The sequence below is a fragment of the Corvus moneduloides genome, chromosome 4 (assembly GCF_009650955.1).
Source record: "Corvus moneduloides isolate bCorMon1 chromosome 4, bCorMon1.pri, whole genome shotgun sequence".
Classification (NCBI taxonomy): Eukaryota; Metazoa; Chordata; class Aves; order Passeriformes; family Corvidae; genus Corvus; species Corvus moneduloides.
Window position 1 is genome coordinate 30,969,990 of NC_045479.1, and position 20,639 is coordinate 30,990,628.

A 20,639-nucleotide genomic window follows, 5' to 3' on the forward strand; every position below is an offset into this window, starting at 1 on the left:
AGAGGAAAACAGAGAGAGCTCCCACACACACCCAGTTGCCTGGTGGTTAGAGCACACATTGCAGTGCAAGAGCTGTGTGCTAGTCCCAGGGCTAGTCTCAAGTGATCCTTGAACTTGAGCTTGTCAAATGAGGGGTAAAAGCCTCAGCTCTACAGAAGGGATGTAGTGATTTCTCCTACTGATCTTTAGCATAAGGAGAAAATTTATGATGTCTTAGGACCATTATAAAACCTCAAGAAATGCAATTCCATTCAGTTGTATTTCTGAGCTTGCAAATTTCAAAATACAAAAACTAAGTTGGCCAACTGAAGTGTCCACATTTTCAACATGTCATTTTCACGGAAACCGAGGAAAAGTCAAAATCTCAGTGTGTTGCCATTAAAGATAACAATCAAAGGCTGCAATACCTATAAAGTTTAGGATGTTTTAGGATATTTTTTAAATGTCTTAAGATAAAGAAAAATCCAATACCAAAGCTGATTTCAGGATTCTGGAAGAGTGTTTGACAGATGAATGTATCTTCGTTAAGGAGAATACCATAAAGCACAGGTTTAAATATTCATTATATATATATATATATAAATAATCATTAAATATAAATACTCATATTCTGGAAAATTTTAAGAAGAAACAAGCCGTGGACTTTCACTTTCTGAAGACAGACAAGTATAAAATAACTTCACAGAAAAATGTTTCTGAAGCAGTAGCCTCACGCTACTTAGCCTCACCCTAAGTAAAAATACTTGTTCAGATACCGTCCTTACCCTAACTACACTGTATACCCTGGCTATATATATGTAAAGGATGGAAATCCTGGACACGTGAGATGTATAATTACTGCCTTCCTTTTATAAATTGGTGAAGGCCTAGTTCTTGCCACTGAGTGGGTACAGCAAGTGGAAGAAACACTATGTGAATGGGGGCGGGGGGGCGGTGTGGGACCTGGGTGCAAGGTATTGATGTTAAAATAGTGACTGTTCCTCAGAGCTTAACACTGCCATGCTGGGTGGGATGGCAAGATGGTGCAAAGGACAGATTTTAAAGGGTTTCCAGTACCTTAGGGATTTGGTTTATGGATCTTAAATATCCAATCTCAGCTATCCATCTAGGCTTCTTCTGTGGCCTGTGGAAAGAAGTTGCATAGCAACATGGTCATTGAATCATCTTAATATAGGTCTGTATGATTAACAGGGTGAATCACTTCCTATAACAGCCTAACCCTCTCCATGCACTAGAAAGGTTGCATAGATATCTGACTACTTTGGATGCTTCACTCACAGATAAAGGAAGTTAGATGAAATGAAAGTCCTTTCCCCTTAGCACTGTAACTTGTAATTGTGTAACTTGTGAACAAGGTCTGTCGGTCTTTGTGAAAAGCAATTATGCATAAGACAAGATTTTCAAACACCCCACATGAAGTTTCTTGTTCTGTTTTGGGGCAACTCAGGTGTTAAAAAGGAATGAATAAAAGAATGAATTATATCTCATTCAGAACAGTGGAGTTTTTCTGGGACAGTTCCCCAGTCATATTTCGCTGTCTGTGATGGAAGTCATATTTTTATCAGTCCTCGTGAAATGGTGTCTCATTTTGATTAATAGAGAAGTATCTTTTTACTAATAGTTTCCCTCTGGTTTAAATGAGATGGACTATCTGTTAATAAGCAGCACATCACAACCTTAGAAAGAATGAACTTAACTGAATTTTCTGGATATTTTACCTTGGTTACTAAGTGACGATTGCTAAAATTCTAGGCAATCTAAAAGCAAGTAAAAAGAGGGGCTGTATGACACTTCCTTGGATTTCTACATATGCCTTTATTGAGTAAAATGATCCTAGATCTTGTATTGACAGCTGCTTTTTACTATACAGTTATAATATTCTAATGAACTTTCAATTTCCCTTCCCTTCCCTTCCCTTCCCTTCCCTCCCCTCTTTATTTTAATAAGTGTGTGGAAACGATGTGAACTCTTGTCCAGCAGTTTTAGAGACATTTTGCCTTAAAACACTCACAGAGCATGGGAGTTAAATCAGAGCCCTACATGCTGTACACAGTACTGTACTGCAAGCAGTACAACTGTTGTGAGAGGAAATGCACCTTTTTATCTTAAAGGTCATAGGAGGTACTGTGTCAAATAAATCACTAAGTGTTGTGTATCTCTGGTTATTACATATATCCTCCTGGAGAGGCAAAATTCGAGACCTCTGGTGTTTTGCTGTGTGCTTGGGGGATTCACAGTGCTGGGGCCCAACTGCATGCTAAAATTGGATGATTTAAAGTCAATTCCTCCTTGACATACCTTTCAAGTCTGAACAGATTGGAAGCCCTCAGGGTTCTGAATGTGACCTTCTCTGGAAGCAGTTTATGGGATTAACTCTCAAAGCACAGCTGGTCTCTGTCTCCTGTTATGCTACACATTAGTGATGCCATCAAACTCTATTTGGAAAAGCAGAAAAATCTGCAAGTCTAAACTCAAATATGACTGAGTAAAACTTGCCCCAAATTCTTCATGTTTCCTTTCTCTTTGTTGAGAGTTCTCCATAGAAACAGCTGCCAGAAAGAATTCCATGGGTTAATATCATTGTAAATTGTTTTGCAGGGCCCCTTATAACTCTGGAGTGACTTCAGTCTTTCTCTTATGTACAGTGATATAACCTCAATATCATAGTGAGGAAAAGAAGCCCATTTCCCCCCAAATCCATGTAGAGATATTTTCTTCAGAGAGATCTGCTTCAGGACTTTGGCAGTAGTAGAAGAACAGTTGTTAGGAAATAGGATTCAGCAACTAAAGAAATGTGAAGTAGAAGCTCCCTTCTTGCTCACATCCTGTGATTAACTGCCAAGATCAATCCATGGAGCTTTATTTTAAATTGAATTTATTCAAAAGTCCACTACATAAACAGCACGGAAAGAATGAAGACTCAGACTTTATTAGTTACATCACAGTTCCTGTTTGGCATTTACTGAGGGAGTCTGTGGCTGTCAGAACCAGAATAAGAAGAAAATTGAGTAGTACAGTTGGCCAGTGTCTGAACCAAAATGGAGTGAATTAGAACCAAGTGTTTGTGAAGACTCCTCCCTCTCAGTCATGGTTTTAAAAATGGAAGTTCCTGTATGGTTGTTGGCCCATGTGCCCTGTTATCTTGTTACCTGCTCTGGGATAGAGCTGCCCTGAATGTTGTGCTCCTACTCTGGCAGCAGCTGATCCAAACACTAAAGTAGACATAGTGAAACTACATGTTATTTATTCCTCTGTTACACCTTAAAAACATAAAATGTTCTTGTTCCTTTGCTTATTTGCTACTTTGTTTGTATCTGAATATGAGATTACATGACACCACGGATCATCACTCAAAAGACCCACTTTATGGGAGTCTTCAGGCCAATAGTTTTAATCCGGAAAAGATCGCACTTTATTGAAGGGTGACAGCTATCACAGAAAGGACAGAGAGGAGTAAATAAGAAAACTTGGACAGAAGATTGTAAGAGGTCAAGGTTTTGTAGAACCACTGGGGCTTCCAAATGTAAAAGAAATCAAGTTCCTCTCTGGATTTTTTATCCAGCTCATTCCTAGTACTAGAAGAAAGCCTGTATGGCTTTATTCTAAGAGCTGCTTTTTTTTTCCCTTTTAAGTAATTTAAAGTATAATGACGTTGTGGCCCTGATGGAAGCATCTTGCATCTCTTACTCTGTCTTCTGTCTCACTGAGGCTAAAGGGTATATTTTTTGGAATTTCTAAAACTAAAAAGGATACCTTCTGATCTGCAGTGGAAGCTTTACTGGAAAAAATTTGCTAATAAATCATACTTATAAAGTGGGTGGAGTAGAGGATCTGCCTCAGCCCTATCCCATTCAAAGCCTCAAATACAAGTTTGTGTTGCTCAAATCCCTGGAAAATCAGGTGGCTCCTACTTAGATTTGCTGGCCAGTTAAAGCCATCCTTAACAAAAAAAAAATATATACATATATGTTCCAGATATCTTTGTGCATAAGAAGAAAGATAAAGTATTAATGACACAGTAATCATCTCTGCAATTACAGGAATAACACTTCAGTTCCTTTCGAAAATAGAAGCAGGCAATGTCTTTTGGAGCAGAGAAGAAAAAAAGTATGGAAACTTCCAGAGAAACCCACATAGTCATTGGCAGTCACAGGCCAGAAGTGTTCTGATAAATGTTATTTATACTGTTCTTACAATTTGGAGCATGTGATAGAGCAAATGAATGACTGCACTGGACAAAGAGGACAATCAGCAAGGATGTAAAATTATGCTTGGCACAGTTTGCTTTGCCTCAGGGATTTCTAGAGAATCAGTCTTTCATTTTAGCATGAGCCCAAACCCAGGGTTTTTTTAACAATCTATAACTTTTGTGGCTGGTTGCTAGAAATATAGTTTAAAAAAGGAACTTGGAAATACAGTACACAGCTTCACTTCCAGAACTACATCACAATCAGGATTGTTCACTTTCCTGGGGCAGGGGAGAGGAACAGAGAAAAGTAATTAAAATGAATATTTTCTTCCTTGCATTTGTTCTCTGCAGTAATAAAAGATTCTAGATCAAAGCAGTTCTGTAAGCGGTATCCAAGTCAAGTCTCAACTAAAGACAAATACAAACGGTGTTCTTTTGATCTCTTGCAGTTTCATTCTTGAAGCCACTCCCTTAATGCTCTTCATACCTTCCATCATATGAGCTTGGATGGTAGAAGATTTTCCCCACTGTCAAACCGGGGCTGACCAACCCCTCTCAGGATAAAAATCAGTAGGATTGTCTTTGAAGGGAGGGTCTGCATTTTGAGTAACCTTCACCACTGTCTCCTGTGTAAAACCAGCACTCTGGAGAAACAGCAAGCTGCAGCCTTTAACTCTATGACATGAACTATGGACAGATACTAGACTGATGGGCTGACCGAGCATTCGTTTTCAACATTTTTGTGGATTACCAGTAGCCTTTCTTTATCTACCTCTGTACTTCTGTGATTTGGCTGCTTAAAGGGAGTTAAATACCATCAGTGATCAAGGTCTTTCTCTGCTCTGAACTTTATTTAAGGCAGATATAATTGGCTGTGGAATATAGATTGTTTTCATATTAAAAAAAACCAAAACAAAATCAGTGCTATGTGAGCAATTTAACTGCAGAAGTCTTTAACATTTACTGCAGTTGTAATTAAAGTTTCAGCAGGCATTTTCAAATGTCCAAGAACAATCAAGAAAACCAGATAGAAGGCAGTGGGGGGACTGTACAAGCAGGGGTTTTGGTTCTTATGTAGGACCTCTGAAAAAACTACCACAGCACTGTGGCAGCTTGATATTTCTGAAAAAACCTCAGAGTGTAGCCCTGAAAAATATATGTGGTGAAAATTTTGGTTTTTTGATTTTATTTCTGGATTACCATTTAACAGGAAGTATTCAAGAATATTCCAAACCAGACAGTCCCATTTGAGGACAATACTGGAGGTGGCTTTCTGAAAGTAGTTGAGGTGCCACAACTGTGAAATAAGAATATCAGGACCTGCTCTTTTGCAGCAAGGTTTTCCTGACCTCTTTTAGAAATGAGATCACATCTGCTGTGGAAAGATGGCTGGATACATTGTCCTTGATACCAATGTTTGGGTGAATTATAGGACATGAGGGAATGAGGCCCCAGAATATATATACATGTGTAGAAACACACGAGCAGAACCACTGCTTTCAGATATCACTGCAAAATGTGACAAAATACAACTGGCAAACAGGCTGCAACCAGCTGAAGTGCTGTTTTTAATTAACCTCAGTGCAAGATGATAATGGAAGTGCATTTCTCTTTTCCTGTTGAATGAAGATGCACTGATTCAGCAATAATTGAACCCTAAACACTTCATAAACTTCTTCTGGGAGGAACTGCAGGAAATGCCAGCAAAGTCATCTGTGAGTCATTAAGAAGAAAGAGCGAGGACTCTCTTGAAGCTGATCTTCCCAGTCCCAGATCACAAAGGGAAGGCAGTGATAGTGGCTGGTCATCTTAAAGTGTCCTACTTGGCATGACCAGTCCATGTTGTAATTTTTTCCGAAAGTAGTTGTTAAGAGACAATAGGGTAGTCTGATGTGGTCTAAGATTTCTTAATCAAAGATGCTCTCATCTAACAGCTCTTTTACCCATTACAGTAGAACTGTTTTTATAGTGCTTATGTTAGAAAAGCAGGACTGCATTTATGTTTCTGCTTTGTGATTGCCAGAGCCCTCAAGTGTTTTATTATAGTACATTGCCAGTTTTGTTGTAACTAAGGTGGAGAACTCCTTACGTCTGCAAGTTGGGTTTTTTCATGTAAGACCATAAACTCTTTCTGGTCTTGTCTAGAATTTCTCATGATGCAAGATTGGTTTTGTGGTCTAGACCTGGTTCAATAAGCAAAAGTTTCTTAAGATACAACTTTCTGGATAAAATACCTTGAAACCTGTTGCTGTGTCTACATGCGAATCGCTATGTAACTGCCCACAGAGCAAAGCCTGGCTTCACTCCTACCCCAGGAACTCTCAGATGCTCACTGCAAAGCTGCTGTTTCCATGAAAAACAAGACCAGGAAAGCCATTTTTTGTTAAATTAAAAAAAAAAAAAGGCAAGAATAAACAAAAGAAGAAAAAACGGAAAGAGATTAGTCTTTGCTGAGAGTTATGCTTAGCTGTAAGGCACTAGATGAATTAAAGCGAGCACTGGCAGGCAGGCAGAATATCCCAGCAAATATCTGCCAATGAGCCAGGGGTTATATGAACTTAATTGCTCAAGGGAACATACTTTGGTTGCTGATTCCATGTCACACCCAAGCAATATAAATCTGAACCTTGCTCTTGACTGAAATTTGAGAAATGTCTGCAGGCGTTTCACTAAAATGCAGCTCTGCTGAAGGGGATATATGTGCATTGAAGAAATGTAATCAGAGTCTTCCAGCTAACTAGAAGCTGGTTGTGAAAAGAAAGTGCAAGACGTATGTGCTGGATGGGAAGTGTTGGGTGAATATCCAGCAGCAATTTTGGGAAAGAAGGAGGAACTGCGCATAGACGGAGAATAACAAAAAGAATTAAAAGTCAGGGAGCAGCTAAAGGGTAAAGGAGGGGTCTGGGAGTTCAGGGCAGCAGAAGGAGGAAGGAAACAGGCGAGGGAGGTAGGGGAATGTCAGATGTGGCTGGGACCAGAGATCACTCTGCTCTTCCTTCCCAGATGTGTTCTGAGTTACAGAAACTGGTCAAGGGTCAACAGTGCCCTCCTCCTGTCTCCAGTTTTGTCAGAAACTGGAGAAAAACAAGGTAAGAAACAAAGAAAGAAAGATCATATGGATTTAATCTTCAGAAAAAGAGGTCATTTAAGTGTAAGGCATGGACAACTGGAAGAATGCTGGTGGCCTAGATGACATATTCTGAGAAGAGAAAGTCCTTGGAGGTGCATGGATTAGATAAACCAAGCCAAAAAAGAAAACTGTCTGAAAAAACTGCAGGATTTCATTTTAGTGATGTCCTAGACATGACCTGCTTGAATGACAGTTCCACAATCCAGGAAAACCTTAAAATGTCTCTTATTTCTAGCATCTTCTACAACAGAGGATGCTGAAAAGAACAACCTCCTGTTACATGCTAGCTGGTTTCAGCAGAGTTAATAGCACAAGAAGAGATGGAACAAAGGAAGGTAAGGGGGAGATGGAGGAAACAACTGAAAAAAAATAGGCAAATTGCAGGTAACTTGTTTGGAGGGAAGGAAAGATGAAGAAGGAGAGAGACCATCTATTTGTATTTTCTCTTCAATATCAATTTTTAATCAAACATGAAATTTTCTGGAAGTATTTGTATGGGTTGTACAGATTTGCTATCAGATAAACAGCCGTTTGATTGTGCCTGCAGATGAGATGTGGTTGCTCTCATTCAGAAACTCCATCCAGGCTGCCATACATCCAAAATCTCAGGTATGTTTCTAAGCAACTACATGGTGCAACCCCATGGGTCTGAAAAGCTCTGGACTGACTTTGTATCTGCTTCCTAGGTGAGCAATTATGCTCATTGTCATTGTCCTCAAATCATCAGATGCACTCTGCCAAAGCTAATATTGTAAAATGTGCATAGTAAGTAGATCCAACACATCTTGAGTACATCACTTAGCACAGACACCTGTACATCAGGGCTGAAAAGAAGTGTGGCAGCCCCAAATTACTCTTCTCTTCCAAGCCTCTTAATTTGCTATACTATACTACTACCTACATGTTTGTGATTTACCTCAAAAACCTTGTTAGAAAGTACAAAATGTAGGCATTTCCCTGTTTTCCTAACCCCTCATCACAGTAAAATGTAAACTGGAAGGAGTAGAGGTAATTAGGTCTCCCAGTAGCAACCATGCTGCCTTAGAAAGATTAGATTAGCGCCCTGACCTCTGAAGGAACACAGAATTAACTGTGGTGGAAGGTGCTTAAAACCTGGGAGAAACACGTGATTTTCATCCAGTGAGAGCAGGGATTTCTCCTTCAGCTCACTAAGCACTCTGGAGTAGGAACAGTGCTTGGCCCAACAGTACATGGAGCTCCATACTTGCTTTTTAATGCAGCACAAGGTGGAAACTCTGTTAAGAAGGTTCATGACGTTTTCTGGATCAGACATCTCTTTCCCTTGCAAGTCTCTTAAGACATCTAGTATGTTATCCTTGGCATTTCCCTCCAGGATTTAGCGTGATCATATGTCAGTAAAAGATGGCAGTAGCACCTCCTCACTAACCTGCTGTTCCCAGTCTGTGGTGGGTTTAGAAAATGCCTTTCTGTCACACTCAGAGGATCCTTTTATCCCTCTCCACTGTGCTGATCTGGGGCTGACGGGCAAACGTCGTCTCATCTTGCTGTCATTGTGGCACTGGTGGAGCTGTCAGTGGAGCAACCCACAGAGGAGGGAGGGGACTGTGGCTCCCCACTTGGCTCCTCTCAGTGTCCCTATTCAGTGAGAGGCTCCACTCATGCTGGGGGAAGCTCTCTGGCAAACTCTGAGAAACAGCCTGTCCATGGCAAGCTTCTGGAGACACCGCATGCTGGGCTGTGGATTGGAAGAGTTTCACTGCGAGCTGCCATTTTCACGACTCACCCAGCAGGGCTGGCTGGATCAGCCCTGCCTCTGCAAGGAGTTGCTGCAGAGCTATGCTGACAGGTCCCTGAGAAGGCTCCTGCCCACTCTTGCCAACATGGGCACACTTGCTGTTTGGTGCTCATGGTTTCTAGGCAAGAGCAAGATCAAAAAATGGGTGAAAGGTGATCTCAAATGGGTAAAATTACACATCCTGATTGGAGCTATGAAACAGAAAATGCTCTACAATATCAGTACAGTTAACTGTTGACAGTAGTTGCAGCATCAATGACAAGCACCACCCAAGGTAAAGCAACAAGTGCAATTGTGCCACAAAGTGTGAAGTATCTCTTGTAAATGCCGAGCAAGAGATTTGCTGTAATATGTGAAACACTGGGACAGATTGAGTAGGAACTTATGAGATCATGTATCTTTTCAGTTTGCTGCTTTCAGACATAAGTTTCCTGTACTTCATGCAATTGAAATTGTCTGGAGAGCTCTAGAGAGAGAGAAAGGATTCTGGGAAGAGAGATTGTTTTTCACAATAGTAAACATGCTGGTTCCAAAGTTTCCTGGTATATTCACCACTTACCTGCTTGAAACTATTCAGAGCACTAAATCCCTTTGCACATAAGAGCTTTTTAGATGCTAGCAAGATATGAAACTCCTTTCTGAAATTTCTGTCACTTGTCTTGCAGTGTTTGATATTACCTTGTTATTTCTAGCATATAGATAATAGAAGCTCAGTCCTGGATTTCAAAATTAAGCCCATAAGCTGGTCTGTGGTCTTCTATTAAACAGACAGTCAGAAAATGAGACTTATGTGGAAAATACGAGAAAACTGGGTTTGTTTAGTCTGGAAATAAGAAGTTGAAAAAGCAAATGATAACAAGTATGCCAAGACAGCCACACAGAAAACAGTGACTGATTATGTTCCTGCATCACAGGGAATAGGATGTGCACAAACTGGCTTATTTTGCATCAAGACAGATTTAGATCAGTCATTAATTGAGAATTTGTATGATTACTTAGAGAAATTTCAGAATCCCTTTAAACACTAAGATATGTTCATCCAAATGCTCAGATGTCTGTATGGTGTAGGTATGCTTGAAGCTGCCCCCAAACACAAGGATGAGCTGAACATCTGCCCTCTTGAGGTACCTTCCAACCACCTGCTTCTAAGACGTTGTCTCAAGAAAGTATTACAGGGACAGCCCCCAAAACCTGCCAGTGCTGGAAGATGTCATTCCACCTGACACTAAGAAGAGAAAGGGAGGAAGCCATGGAGGCCATGATGCTCAGAGCAGTCAGGATGGTCATCAGAGGGAGTGCCAGCAGCACAGTAGCTCAGCTGCCCATGGTACGTGGTGTAGGTGAAGCTTGCTGTAGGTGTGCCAAGAGCAGGGAGCAGTTGCCTTGCAGTCCTGTGGTGCCCACACAGGCTATTGCTTCCTCTGTTTCATCCATGCACCATGGGAACTGGGTATAGCAAATCAAATGGGGAGAAGCAGGCAGAAGGAGAAAAACCTCTCTCTCCCTGCCCTGGCTGTCCAAGAAGCCTGACCAAAGCTCCCATGGGTAGCTCTGATGCCAGATGAAACAAGACCTTCCCTGTTCCTGCTCTGTCACTGTAGCTGTCCCATCTTTCTCACATGCTGCCCTCCGCTCCCCACGCAGACTCCACTTTGATCATTCCACCATTACTTCACTTTCTGAGGTCCTGTGGGACCTCTGTGCAACAGCCCCAGACATTTTCTTTTCATGAATGCTCTAGATCCTATCTGGATTGAAGTCCTCGGGTTTGTCACATTATGGATGGTGCTGTGCTCTTGTAGTTGCAGTTACAAGTTAAGGAGTGCTACAGGAGACACACACCGTGTGAAAACAAAATAACTCAAAGACAAACAATTTTGTGGTGCAGGAGTTTGACAGAAGTTTCTTGAAACTCCTTTTTTTCCTCCTGTGCTAATGATGACTGCATTTCCCAATTTTGTGCGGAAGTGGAAATTCCAAACTGCTCATGGAAAAGTTTTGCTTGTGGTCTATGACCAAGCCATAGGCATAAAGTACTGGAAACATTGCGAGAGCATTCTACCCACCAGCTTGGAAAAGAGTAACAATATTTATTTATTTATTGCCTAGACCAGCTCAAGCATTTAAGCAGTAAGTACCAGGGCTTCTCAGACATTTATTTATAGCATCTTTTTCTATTTCATAAACAAGAGATTCATGCTTGTGATTGCCAGCATATCCTTCTGTATTCTGTACTGGTTCAGCATGCTGCTAACAAACCACTAAACAAAACACCTTCTAAATTTCTGAACTACTGCTGCATTCATCAGGGTGCTGTAAGCAGCCTCAGGGCAGTATTAGCTCAATCATCTAGTCTACAACATGAGATGAAAGTTAGAAGGTCCCTCGAGTTGCTTTTTTCTGCTTCATCTGAAACTTACTGACAAGCTTCAGAACTGTCACGGTGGTGACATTGTCTTGTCTCCTTCCCTGGTTTTAAATGTCCCGTATTCTTTGCTTAATGGAAAGCTATTAAAACACTGTCTTGGTCAATTCTTGGTTTGATGCCAATTTGCTGAAACTATTAAATCATTTTTCTGGTGATTATTTTTCTTTGGTATTTGCCTTACCACTGCTACATTATTTTTATTTTTTAATATGTATTTTTATCAAATATTAGGGTGATAACTTTCTGTACTAGAAGTAATTCAGAATTTTGCTCCTTGCTACAGAGGAACGAAGGTTTCATACTTACCTTGAAAGTTCATAAAATTAGACTGATTTTTGCAAACTGTAGAGCTTGTATTTTTAATTTCTATCTCATTCTGACAAATCAGCCAATTTCAACCCAAAAAACACCCAATTCTGTACTCTCATCAGTTTGTGGAGACAATTTTCCCAGTGTTACTCACCCTCTGCTGAGGCATTGCAGACATCTGGAGCTCTGGCTTTGAGGGTGCCAGTCATCTTTTTCTGGGAAGGAGCTCAATGGTTTCTTCCATTTTGCCAGAACGAAGAACAGTTCAAATGTTCAAGGCTTAGAAACTAGCTCAAATACTAGCAGCTTTCAGAACATCTTTGTGATTACTGAATGAAAAATGTAGGCTGACAGGTATAAAGCCGACATTTAATTTAGCTCTGAGAGAAATGTTCATGGTGCTTTATTTTCCAATAAAATTTTCATTTCAATTCCTGCACTGTTGATGAATGAATACCACCTCTGACCCCTAAAGCAAACACTCCTCCACAGCCAGTCATTTTAAAAACCAACAAAACCCCACAAAGGACAGCTTAAGGTCTAGTTTTTGTTCAGATTTCATTGTGTGAATTAAAAAATTGCACACACACTTCACAGATGAAAAAAGAAAAAATGTGATAATTAAGCATTCTAGTTTGGCAATCAAGGTTCTTAAAATCATGCTGAGTGTCAACAGTTACAAGTTCTTTTCGACTGATATTGCAGCCCCCATCCCAGTGGAAACAGCTGTCATTATAGGCATTGTATTGAAGCATGCAAAAAAGAAAAGAGCTTTGGAGAAAAATTGATTCTTTCTCTGGAAAATTGCACAGATTTCCTTTTGTCCCAAACTGAATTGTACTAGCATACCACAACTAGCTCAAAAGAAAACCCTTTTGGAAGTAAATCTTGCGTTTCACATGACACCAGACTGACACCCCACCATGAGGTTTTCCAAGCAGAAAGAAAATGCACTTCCAAGTGAATTTATATCTCCTTTCCACCACATACAACGTATCTTCTTGCCTCTTTTAAGAACATTAAAACAAACCTGATGTATTAATGGGAAGCATTTATGCAGGCCTCACATCCCAAATATTTTCATAATTAGCCTATTTTCCAGAGTGGACTTAAGGTACATTATTCTTTTTTCCAGCATAAGTCTCTACATATGTAAAACATCACCAGAGGTTCCTTCTTTTCTTCAAGCAGACTTTCCCTGCCTCTCTACATTAGCTTGGCTATTACAGCACTTTTAAGGCACTCCACATGTTGATGAATAAACCGTCATTTCCCACTTGTAATAAGATTACTCAGTCCTTGGGACCAGATTTATTATCTACAGTTATTTCATGTCTAATCACAGCCTTATTCTCTGTAAAGAAAATGAACAGGCATGGATTGCATTTGAGAGCTTTGGGTCCTAAATATTTGGGTTATGTGTATGTAGACTTTGCTACATGGAAGGATACCAAAAGGAAACAATAAAAGAGGGAGGGAAGACTTTATACAAACCTAGGCTAATAATGGACTTTCTGCACATATTTTAGAGTTTTTACAAAAGCTGAAAACACCTTCACAATACATTTTTCCAGCAACAATGTCATCTGTTATGAATAAATGATGGGTGGGAACAGAAAACTGCAAAGGAGGGAATATGCTACAGCAGTGGAATAAACAGGTCTTGTAGTAACTGTGTGGTGAGAGAGAGACTTTGTGTGAGGTAGAAACCACATTTCTACCAGATGGCATGGGCAGCTGTCCTGGAGGAGAAGGGATATGACAGGGCCCAACTGTTAACTCTTGAATTCCCAAGTATCTTTCTGACCCTAGAACCATGCAAAAGAGACTTTTGGGAAACCTAAAATTCAGGTCATCTTCTTCCTTTCCTACCCATCCTCCAGGGTGAAATTCAGAGGCAAGATCTAGCCAGAAACTTCAGCAACAAGGGCAGCTCCAGATGCAGCCCAAGGAGGGTCCTGTGAGGATTGGAGATGTTCCTACCTAGGGGAGATTTGGACCTGTAACTACCATTAACTTGCCTCCACCTAAGAAACAGCTGCCTCTCCTCTAACACTGTTTCATTATCCCCTCTTCTTTTCAATGTCCCCTTTCTTCTTATCTTTGCTTTTACTTAGTGTTTTCCTCCCAGGTATCACTTCTCTCTCTGCCACTATCACTGGTCTAAGGTCTGCTGCCACTCCAGGGGTAATGTTTTTGTTTTTAAACCCATTCAGGAGCCTATCTTTTCTGTTTAGAGTAGATGCTTTTAGCAGCAATCTGCAGCTGTGATACTTCCAGGGCTGCCTTCTGATGTTAATGTGTATTCATTCTCCATTGTTAACACATAAATAAACCACGAACCAATAAACAAGAAATCAATCTTTTTAATTTTTTCAGTTCCAGAATCCCCTTGGGTGTCTTATTGATAGCTAGCACAGTTAGATGTGAGGAAATAATGGAAAATATCATTTTTGAAGTGTATTTCTTAATGTGGAAGTTCACTTTCCACCATTTCCCTTCTCTTAATAGATCTATTGTTGCAGTTTTTGGGAGTTAGTAGAAAAAATTATAAATCAGTTCAGAATCTCTTAGTGGTTGGGAAGAAGTAGTATATTTGAATATAGGCAAATGAACTGTAAATATTTTTTTTAACCATGGAAACCCGGGTTTGGTGATGACTTCACTCCTACAGAACAGTCTAGTGATCTTCTCAGTTTTCAAGAGAGGGTTGTATTCACCAAAAGGTCCAGACAATGCTATTGGGATTTATAGGGCTCACTGGCTGACACGTGTGTCACACAGCACCTCTGTTGCCAAGTTCCATGAGAAAAGCAGTACAGTGCTCCACTGCTGTAATAGCATACAATTATGGTGCCTGGTATATTTGGGAGAATCACAGAGTCACAGAATATGCTGAGTTGGAATGGACCCATCAGGATCATCAGGTCCAACTCCTGGCCCTGTGCAGGAACACCCCAAGAATCAGTGATGCTATCACATTGATTTAATACATTAATATTGAGATTAGAACTAGGAATTGAATTAGAGAGAAGGGGCAAAAAGGCAAACTGTGACCTTATTGTCCCTATGAGGCACTTATGACTAAATTCTTCTACTTCCATCATGTTAAACCCAAAGGTTATGCAATTAATAGAATTACCTTTAGCTGTATTATCTCTCAAATCTCACAAATCTTACTTAAAATAATTTCCATTTTCAGGGCATGAATTGTTTCTAACATCTACGAATTTATGATAAAACTGCTGAAAATTATCCTGCAGCTGTGACTGAGAAATTTAGCTTTCATACTTGTGGACATGGCAGATGGGAATTCCAGAGATTTTTGAGAGCAAACTTCGGTGTTTGAGTGACAGATGGTTTGTGCACTAATGGAAAGAACATGGACTAAACTGGTGGTGTGTATGCTTTTTTGATTAAACTGGAATATCAGCAGCTGTAGGACACATTCTTGCTTTGGCTGTGGGAAGAAAAGGTTATCTTATTCTTTTAATTAACAGTGACAGCATGTAGAGAGCAGAGAAGAGACTTGCTCCGTACCAAAATATGTCATGGGGCATGGCGGCGTCTGTGCTCTGAGAAATTTGAACAGGAATAGACAGCATTAAGGGCAAAGTTTACTAAGGAAACGAGTCAATAACTTCATGAGATGGTGGCTACAGCTGCAAAACCAGCATGGGAACATCCCTCTTCTTGTGTACTGCCTTTGGTCATTAATTCCTCTCCTGTGCTCCTGTCTCCTCAGTTGTAGGGCTTGTGGTCTTAGTGTTAAGTTGTCAAATATCTCCCTGAAACTACCACAAATAGCATTTGAGAGAAAAGCTAATGATTTTAATCTTCTGAATATAACAGTGATCTTGGAAGTGCAGAGAAGGAAATATAGGGGACATTCACACTGGTTTCCCTGTCATTGGCAGCACCCTATATGACTGTAGATAAAAAAATCTAAAATTCCTAAAATGATTTCTCAAAGTTTAGGTCATGCCAAAACTCAACTATGATTTAGGAAAAGGCCTTCCAGTGTTTTTGGGAAACCCAGCCTGGGTTCAAGACTTCCTGATTTCTGGGGTGTTACTTACAGCTTTTCCCAACCAGAAAAACTGATTTGGAGCTACTCTAGTTTCTCAGTAAACTATTTTTAGTGGCTTGGGGAAGCTATGAGAGCTCAGTGAATACAAGTACCACTGAGAAGATCATACACCTTCTCAGGGAGATGGGGTCCCCCTTCTGCTTCTCTGTGTTAAAAGTGTACATTCTGGATGCTAAATAGAAACCAGTATCTGCTCCACATCTAGGTTAGTGTCCTCACTGCCTGCCCCCAGGAACTGGTGGGAGCCACATTACTACTCTGCTGGTCATCATGCTAGGCTGAGTTTGGGAACCCTGTCTCAGGAACACATCTCAATTTTCTACTGTTTAAGATGCATGCTATAAGCTACAACAATAGAATAATTAGAATTCTGTATGTCTGATAATTTCTCCTCTTTTAACTAAGCAGTTTAAGTATTTCAGTTTTATAAGAGGAACTCTTTGGCAGAGCTACTTGTTAGAATTCCTATGTCAGCTTTTTTTTTTACAAAAAATTTTCTTCTGCATCTTGTTCTGAAAGACTTGAGAAGGCTTTTGGCTTGGCATTTTTTCCTCTACTGTACTGCTTGCAAAGATAGTTTGCAGTACACTTTAAAATGTGATTATTTAAATGTGATTCAACAGTGTAAGCAGTGTGCCTGTTACTTGTGTCTATGCAGTCACACAGCAACACAAGTGGAAAAAAAGACACCATGGTAACAATGCACTCAGAAATAACACAAATTGGAATAATCAGTTTAGGATGGAAGAGCATTGCAGAAATTATGCAGCTTGTAGCAGGCAGCTTTGCCAAAAATGTTCAGATATGTGTGACCACTATCCTTATGAGTGGCAAAATGCTTTGAAGAGCCAAAAAAAAAAAAAAAAAGAAGAAAACTTCCTCATATTTTCTTCACTTAATCCTTATATAAAAGTTCATTTTTTGATACTTGGAAATATATTTCAAAATTCCTCTTCTGATCAAAAGGTGGTAAAAGTAGACTGGAAATTTTTTCCATACATTTGCATTTTAAAGTAATATTTGAAGCTAAAACGAGTTATTTTAGAGACCTGGTTTTGGTAGAACATGTTAAGAAAGTAATCAAACAAGTTAGTAAATGCAAGAAGACTGAATATTGTCTGGCAAACTAATACCCTCCTCCTACAATCCAATCAACAAGAATGGCGCTTATAGCTGACAGGACAGGAAAATGGTTTTTGCTAGTATAAAAAGTTTTAATTTAATTAAAAATTCAAGAAGTAAAATAATTTGTGCTTGTGTCTCTGTTTAGGAATCCTTGCCTCATTTTCTCTCCCTTGTTTTTCCTACACCATTTCTGCACTTTTCTGCACCATTGTTTGGAAAAATTTTAATGGGATTTTAAAGACGGACTAAAGATCTCTGGCACTGAAAAGCAACATTCTATACATGGCAAATGTTCTTCAAGCACACGTCTTGTGACCATTGCCATACTGGTACATGTGAAGGTAGACAGCATTTTTAGAGGGAATTATTTATGCTTTTTTTTTTTATATATGGCTGTTTTTTCTTAATATGATACGAGTTCTCACTTAACCATGTAGCATCCAGAAGCCTTGTGAAGTCAGCTGGTAAGTCTTGTCTGTTAGCATCTAACAACTATACATATTTAATACAATTTTTGAGTATGGCTCTGTGAGTCTCATGGATATAATGCAGCAGAGGGCTTCTGGTGCCTTTAGAGGACCCACTCTCCACAAACACCTCTCATAATTTCTTCACACTCCTGGAGGGTGACACTCTGCCACATGGCAGCTACTTCATCTTACCCTACTCTTCTTCCTCCTCCTCTTCAAGTCACAGTAACAGGTTCCTGGTTTGTTTGGAGGGTCAACAACCTGTTTCTGTGTCAGTGATTTGATTCCTTCTACCACAATTGTCCCTTCTTAGAACAAGGTTTGTAACATAATGAGTTCAAATTCAGGCTTGAGAAGAATAAATTTCACTAGCTCGAGACCAATTGAATAGGAATTCCTCATAATGTTTTGCCTTTGCAACAAATTTGAGGTTTTTTTGTCTTTTCACTTGATATATTAACCATGACTTTATTTTTCAATGGTTTTCCATCCAAAACCTCATTCCTTTGGAGAACTTGCTGTTCAGTAACTGTACTTAGGCAAACAGCAGAAAAGAGGGAGTTCCTAAAAAGAGCAGCAGATACTTCCCTCTTTATCTTCAGTATAAAAAACCTTGCAAACCCAGCTGTTTGATGATAGTGCAGCATCTAAACCAAAGTACTATTTTTCTTTTTTAAGAGTTGAAATGCTGCATGAGTAGTGAGAGCAGTATATTTTTCCTTTGGCTTTGGATAATACTGGGTTTACAAAGAACTTGTGCCTATTCTGCTGTTTTTACTGGACTTTCTGCCTTCATGTCTACTTACTGTCTTGAGATCTGACTACTACTAGTATGCAAGAATTAGCTGAAAGTTTCATTTTAAATGACCTTCTTGCCTAAAGATATGATATTACTCCTTAGAGAATGTTTTCACATATGGTCTTCAAATTACAGATGCTCAGACCATCCTCTGACATCTAAGTCATTCAAAACAATGAAAATTGTACTCATGTTATTGAGGCACAAAATGTCTTTAAACTTCATCAGGAAGTATTTTAAACCAAAAAACCAGGCAGAACATTCATAATTAAGGCTGCCATTTTGTCCTCAGTTCAGATAGTTTTTAAAAAAATACTATGTTGCTTTTCTGAAAAGAAAAAGTGTTATGAAATTAGATGTGAAATCTGAAATACATGGGAAGGAAACTAAGTTGACTCTTCAGAAGTGATGCATTAGGGGGCTTGTAGAGTGGCTGTCACTGCTGCTGGCATTCTCTTCCTCCTATAGGCTCAAAGATGCCCTTGGCCTTACTTGCAAGAAGCACTTTTGCTGTGACAAAAGTATTTTTAATAAGTTTGTTTGTTTGTTTTTCTCACAGGAATGCAAGTTCTGTTTCCTTTTGAGGCCCAAACTTAGCCTCTTGTGTTTGGAGAGTACTATTATCTTAACTCCTTTCTTGACAAGGAAGAATTTGAACCTCTGATCACTATATTCATTTGGAACTCATCACAGCAAGAACTGTTTCACTACATTAACTACTATAAATGCTTCACATTCCCGAAATAAGGAAAAATGTTGGTCTTAGAGAGGCAATATTCATTTGAACTCTACTCAGCTTCCAGAAAATGATTCAAGACAGCCAGCACAGATTCATCAAGGGCAAGTCCTGTCTGACCAACCCAGTGGTATTCTGTGATTGAGTGACCCCATCAGTGGACAAGGGAGAGGATGAGGGTGTCGTTTATTGGGACTTCTGTAAAGTCTTTGACATTTTCCTCCCCCATCATCCCTCCCTCTAAATTGGAGAGTAATGGATTCTATGAGTGGCCTCTTAGATGGATAAGAAAGTAGATGGATGGTTGCATCCAGAGGGTAATGATCAGTGGCTCAGAGACATGAGCATCAGTGACAAGTGGTGTCCCTCAGGGGTCCATCCTGGGACCAGTGTTACTTAATATCTTCATTAATGTCATAGACAAAAGGATTGAGTGCACCCTCAGGAAGATTGTGGTGACACCAAGCTGAGTGGTGATGTTGACACACCTGAAGAACAGGAGATGCCATCCAGAGGGACCTGGACAAGCTTGAGAAATGGGTCTATGGGAATCTCATGAGGTGCAACAAGACCAAGTGCAAGGTGCTGCACCTGGGTTGGGATAAGCTCTGTTATCAACACAGGCAGGGAGATGAACAGATGGAGAGCAGCCCTGCCCAGAAGGACTTGGGGATGCTGGTGGATGAGAGGCTGGACATGACTCAGCCATGTGCACCCACAGCCCAGAGAGCCAAATGTGTCCTGGGCTGCATCCAAAGCAGCGTGGGCAGCAGGGCCAGTTCACTTTCTTTGCAACTGGCCTAAAAATGACAAGAAGGTGCAGACCCCTACACCCATGGAGAGGCCAAGGTTCCCTGCTGATATGCATATATGAAAAAACAATCCTCCACTAGAAAAAAGGAAAATAGGATGTCTCCATACTTCTGGTTTCAATTTAAATTAATTTTTTTCTAGTTTTACAGTTTCCTGACTGCAGCTATACTTATACTCTCTTATGCATAAATTGCTCTATTCTACCAAATATTTAAGCAACTGTTGTAGTACAAGTAGTATTTTATGACTGTCTGTAGCAGAGATGCCTAAAACTGCCTTTCATTTCCTTTCTGTTAATCACTCCCAATTTTTTATCTTTGCTCTTAGCTTTTCAGCTGTCTGTTGATTAATTAATTTTAAGGAAGCATACAGAATGCTAACATGATTTTAGTTAACAAACCCAAACACTTTCCTTTTTTATCTGTTTACAAGTGATGTTTATGAAGGCTCAGTAGAATTTAGCAGCAAAACACTTCTAAAGGACATTTATAAAGGTAGCATATTTGCAGTTCTAATGGTATTAAAACAGGCATGTTACTGTCTGTAACATTTATCAGCAGGCAAATCATATATTTCATGAAATCACAAATAGTTTGCAGCCTTCTGTTTGGTTTTCCACATTCTTTATCTGTTAATTTTTTGGATGGCCTAATAAGGAAGCTATATTCTGAAATAGTTGTAAAAAAACAGTTGTTGCCCAACTGAAATAAATACAAAGACTTCCTGATGGCCCATTCCTGATGAATTGGGCTGTAGTCCTTTGGGAACGTGGC

At 39.8% G+C, this 20,639-nt stretch overlaps 1 long non-coding RNA gene across 1 annotated transcript in view; it reads right to left on the minus strand.

The window, feature by feature from the left end:
• Positions 1-489: 489 nt before the first annotated feature.
• LOC116442832 overlaps positions 490-20,639 on the minus strand; it is a 32,067-nt gene continuing 11,917 nt past the window's right edge. Inside the window, exons 4-5 of the long non-coding RNA XR_004239660.1 lie at positions 11,988-12,070; positions 490-1,123 (exon numbers count right to left, since the gene is read on the minus strand). This is a non-coding gene — a long non-coding RNA (uncharacterized LOC116442832). The remainder of the gene's footprint in view (positions 1,124-11,987; positions 12,071-20,639) is intronic.